Genomic DNA, 6,115 nt, shown 5'->3' with positions numbered 1-6,115 from the left:
CTTAGTTTGTTAAGTGATGCGAACATGACGCTAAATTTATCGAAATGCATTTTTGGTGTAAGTGAAATTAACTATTTAGGCTATTACGTATCTTCAGAAGGCATACGAAAGGATCCGAAATCAGCTGAAGCACTCGAGAAGTTACCAGTGCCCAAAAATTTAAAAATGTTACGCTCATTTCTTGGTGCTGTGCAGTGGCATTCGCGAACAATCAAAGGTCATGCTGTTATCGCTAAACCCCTTTATGAACTTTTAGAGAAGGAAAAGAAATGGAAGTGGGAAGAAGAACATCAAAAGGCATTTGAATTATTAAAGGCTGAATTAGTGAAAGATGTGAAGTTACACCATCCACAGTTCGATAAGCCGTTTTATCTCGAAAGTGATGCAAGCAAACTCGGGTTGGCTTGTGTGTGTTATCAAATTATTGACGGTGAGAAGTGTGTATTAGAATATGCAAGCCGTACTCTTAATAAACACGAACAGAACTATGCCATAATTGAGCTTGAGTGTCTTGCATTTGTGTGGTGTATTCGTAAGTGGCATGTTTGGCTCAAAGGAGCGAAAATATACATACGAACAGATCATAAAAGCTTAGTGCAGTTAAAACGTATGCGTAATTGGAATGCAAGACTGATGAGGTGGTCTCTTGAACTTCAATCTTACGATTATGAAATAGAATTCATCAAAGGCAAGACTAACACACTAAGTGATTGTTTATCTCGTATGTTACCAACACAGGAAGATTTAATGGTGAATGTGAACCCTATACAGGCTGTTCAATCAGAAGTGTTCGATTTAGATCCGTCTACAATTGCGAAATTACAATGGGAATGTGACGAGTACCGTCCTATTATTAGTTACTTACAAGGTAATATAAGTGAAAGTGAAAGCAGTGCAAATAAGAATTCTTTTCGTAGTAGTGCTCGAAATTGGAAACAAAATTACACTTTGGAAAATGGTATTTTGATGGTGAGAGATTTTCACTTCCCAGACAGATTAAAATTGTGTGTACCTTCATGTTTAGTGAAAAATATTTTGATTGGCTACCATGATCATTACGGTCATTTTGGATTTATGAAAGTGTTTAATATCATTTCCCGTATGTTTTACTGGAAAACCATGCGTAGTGACATTAAATCGTACATTCTTGATTGTGAGGTCTGCATGAGGACGAAGGTAGACCATCACCCAGTGAAATGTTTAATGCAATCAGTGCCAGCGAAAAACATACGTTATTTGGTCTCAGCAGATTTAGTTGGTCCTCTACCTCGAGGTAAACATGGCGAAACTTACCTGTTAACAGTGTGTGATGTATACTCACGTTATTTAGTAGCATATCCACTTCGTCGTGCAACAAGTGCAAGTGTCGCAAAATGTCTTACTGAGTCATACATGCTTCATCTTGGTATTTTTATGAACATCTTAGTAGATAATGGACCACAGTTTATTGGTAAGGAATTCGTACAAGCTATGGAAGCATATAACATCAAAATACATTATACTACGCCTTATCACGCACAAGGAAATGTCATCGAAAGATTCCATGCTGATTTAGAGAGAATTTTGCGTGTGTTGTGCCGCGATTCTCATTCTTCATGGCCAGAATATATTGTGCAAGCTTGTTTATTGTTGAACTATACTATTAGTGCCAGTTTGGGAATAGCGCCTGCAGAATTACATCTTAACATCAAGCCAGAAGAATTTACATTGTCACATTTTGGAATTGTGAAAAACAACGAAACAATTGATGAGCAAGAAGGTATAGATTGGAATGGAAAATTAATAATGGCTGATTTACGGCGAAAGAAAATCATTCAGCAACGAAACGAAAAGTTGAACGTTCATCAGAGAGCTCGAAGAACTTTGTGTGAAGGTGACTTAGTTTTCTTACGTCAGTATAATATTAGTAGCTTGGTAGACAAACGTATAGCCAAACTGTGTGAAGTGTACCGTGGACCTTACTTACTGTGGAAACAAGTTGATGAAAATGTGTTTGAAGTATTGGATCCGCAAAGTGGTAAATATATCGGATTTCAGAATGTTTCTAGAATGAAGCTGTGGAGACCAACACCAGCTACTAGGAAAAAATGGCTAGAAATTCTGAAGAAGCATGTGGATGAAGAGCAGTTCAGTGACATCTTAGAGAGAGCCGAAAAGGAAGCCAACGGAGATTACATGAACGAAGAAGAAGAGGAAAGTAAAGAAGATCAATTGTGTAACATCAATAATAAAGATCAAGAAGTGAGAGTACATTCTAGTTTCGTTGACGAAAATGTTTTGTGGTATATACAACATGGTTATTTAGATGAGCGAAAGTTGTTGAATTTATTAGAGAAATATTACCATTAGTACTTCGAAGAAGTCAGTTTGAATTTAGAGATATGTTAGGAGATATTAGAGTAATATACACGTTTATTACAGTATTCCTTTTGTTGTTATTGGAACAACATTGAAGTTTTACCGTAAGACCTACGACCACATTTCGCCATGAATTTCATGTGCATCGTTTTCTTTTTGTCTTCTATAAAACTCTATGGGGTTTCCTTAGTATAACTTGTTTTTGTAACCACATCTCTGTGTGTCTTCGTGGTCGTACTTACAGTGGGTAGGTTTATATGGTTTTTGTGGGTTGGCTCTTCTTCCTTTAGTCGTCAGACCATCCCTAAGATGGATACAGGTTGGCATCTGTAGACATCTGACATTGCCCCAATATAATTCTCCATCATTCGAGCTTATATTGGTTTATTTCACTCTTCATTATAGTATTCATGTAACAGTCATCATTAAGGTTATATCTATAGGCTTATTATAGTATCTATATATATTTTATTCAGCATCATGTCCTATATAGGTATATTTTAGTATTAATTTATCATGTACCATGTACTTATTTGATGAAGTTGCACGAAGGCGTTGAGGATTGGGGCGTGCTTGTCGTAGTTTGTACTCGTGAAGTGATTTGAAAAAAAAAATGAATGAATGAAAGAAGAAATACTTACATTTCTTTTGTTAACCCATCCCACGTCAACTTCCTTTTAACCATAATTATGTTATTTTAACCTTATTATAGTAATTACATGTAACACGTAAAAACATACACTTGATATCCATACACGAAGAATACAACACAAGGAAGAACACACGTAGGTCCAAACAATAAGAAGAACACACATTCTATTCACTTCCACTTAATACGAATGCAGCAGTAGCAAATGCAGCACATTTTAAGTCAAAAAAAAAGGGGGGAAAGAAAGGAAGATGCAAATTATACGTTAATAAGTTTATACGCAATAAGTTACAATATTTCATGCATCTTCATATTAGCGCCGAATTTCGAAAATTAGTCCTGCGCTAAAAGGGACTATGGCATGCAGAGATCTTCTAGAACTTCCGCCGATGGACCTAGCCCTATCCAATGGGAAGAGGATAGGAGCAGAAGATTTAATCGCCGAGTGTTCATTCAGTCGAAGAGAATGAACGAAGAGGATGGCCTATGGACTGGGCATTGTTCTGGAGCATGGTGTAGATTGTGAATAGTGTACAACATAGACAGTGTGACGTGTGCAGATAGTAAAAGTATAAACAGTGTGTTATAAATGAACAGTAAAGTGTTGTTATTCGAACTGGAAAATATATCTATATTTATTTCAATATTCATTTTTTTTTTATGTTCAATTAATTGCAAAGGTGAAAGTGTTTTAAAGGTTGAAATTAATTCATTGTTTGAAGTGTTTTCTCATTTTATTCACATTATTTACAATATTTTAGTGTATGTGTTAAATATCCAATTTATTTAAGTATTGAGTGAACTTACATTTGGACTAATAAGACTATAATAAATATTTTTATGCATTTATTGATATATTACATATTTGTGGACTGAATAAACATTTTATTTTAGTGAGTACAGTGTTAACCAAGCGTTAATGTGAACTATGGCCCGAGTGAAGAGTGCTTCAACAACTTACAGTGTGTCCACGTCATACGCAGACACAAACTATAAGTGTTGCCAGGGTTCTTAGGATAAACGTATCTCATCAGAACTTTACCTATCAACTGTTCGGGTGCCATTTGTGATAAACTCAGTTATTCATTATTTTGGCTGTATGCAGTTCAAGCAGCTTAATTCTCTTTTTAATTTAAAGGGACTAGCATATACTAGCAGACGACGTTTTATGTGTATGTGTATGTGTGTTCCCACTCATCGGATGTATGTGGGCGGAGTGACCTTGATCAACACTTCTTCAGCCAATCACAGCTCTGTCTGCTCTTACGTCATTTAACGCGTGAACCCACGCGAACAGCGAGAGCTGAAGAGATTTAGCGGGAGACATTTACTTGGCGCAAACAGGATGGACAGCTAACAGCACATTTTACCCTGCTGCAACAAGACATTATGTAATCATTTTTTACATTTAGTCAAATCGAGTTATATTTCACATTTCAGGACACATCCATTACTATTACCTTTTTTAATAGTTATTTCTTCATGTCAAGTTATGTAAGTATCAATATAATTAAAATTCTCAAATCGATTGACGAGTATTTTCTGCGATTGTGCATGTCATCTCCCATGCCTCGTGGCTGTCTATTGAGTACATGGTGCAAAATTTACTTTTTATTTATTTGTGTAATTTGTTAATTTTCCGAAATTACGATGCTGAATTTTTGTGTCTCTAAAAGTTGTACGTAGAATTTTTGCTTATGTGCGGCTGGCGTTGAAAGGAGCTTTCTTCGGATAACTTGTTTCATCGTCAACGCTCGAGCAAACGTCCTATTTACGACTATCAAATATAATGCTTGCTCTATCTGGATCACCATCCTATGGAGTAAACATTATAAAGAACAGTCTAAGGAATGGAGGCATAGTTCTTCTCCCTACCCAAAGAAGTGCTGTGTGAGATGTCTGCAAAGAAACAGATGGCAACAATCTTTTGGGATAAGGACGAACTTTTGCTGGTGTACTATCTTCCAGTGGGTGCAACAATTAATGCAGTAATGCAGCGTATTACTGTGGTCTCTTGAAGTTACGCAAAACTATCAAGGACAAACGTCGTGGTAAGATCTCCAAAGGTGTTCTGCTTTCGCATGACAATGCCTCCACTCACACGGCATCTGAAACATAGGACACATTAGCCACCCTTGGTTTTAAAATGTTGCATCGCCTTATTCGCCTAACCTAGCTCCATCCGATTATCATCTGCTCCCGAATCTCAAAAAACATCTCAAAGCTCACCGTTTTCAGTGTGTTTAAGCGGCAACTGTTGCTACAGATGAGTGGTTACAGCAGCAGACAAAAGACTTCTATTTACAAGGACTTAAAACGTTGCAGGACAGATGTCGCAAATGCATTGACCTATTAGGGGAATATGTGGAATAGTGTATGAGTTTCAGCTTCCTAGCTCAATTTCTTCTTAGTAAGGCTCAATCTTTATCAGCACCCCCTCATATTTAACGCACAAAACTGTCACAATATTGGTGCATGTTTGGAAATACTCTTTTATTGCTTTATTAGTGCATATTTTAACACATTTAACAGCATAGTTGCATGCATATTTCATGAATTTTATCTGCATAAAAATCCGATATCTACTGAGCTATCATTGTTCGTTTGTAGAAGACCGTCGTCAAAGCGTAGCTTTACCAGACCCACATGAAGGCATCTACCCGTCAGACTACTTTATCCAAGTTAAATTTTAATGCTTTTTCCTTTTTCAATAAATATGACTTTTTTTTTCTTGTAATCTTTTCTGGGGGAGCAAGAGGGCAGTTTTCAGCTTGGGAGGTCCCTGCGTCTTATTGCTTGCCGTGGCACTGAAAAGTGCCAATCTTCATTTGCTGATTGTAACGGAAGTAACCTAAGATGTTCAGAAGGTTTAAAGTTGGTATATTTGAGTGTATGCACCTATTGTATGTAAAGAGTGTATGTATTTTAGCTATCTGTGATATTTTTGGCTTTTTGTGTGTGCGTTATACTTACACATTCTTTTTTTGTTTGTTTTCGGCTCCTTTTAGAATCTATTTGGATAATGTAACTGTGACCATGGGTGGATGTGATCAGCTGTACTGTTGTTTGAAGGATTTCTTGGGAGGCTTTCTGTAGTAGAGCTTTGTG

The sequence above is a fragment of the Thermobia domestica genome, chromosome 7, assembly GCF_964235325.1.
Source record: "Thermobia domestica chromosome 7, izTheDome1.hap1.1, whole genome shotgun sequence".
NCBI classification, from domain to species: domain Eukaryota; kingdom Metazoa; phylum Arthropoda; class Insecta; order Zygentoma; family Lepismatidae; genus Thermobia; species Thermobia domestica.
Note: the sequence above shows the minus strand (reverse complement) of the source record.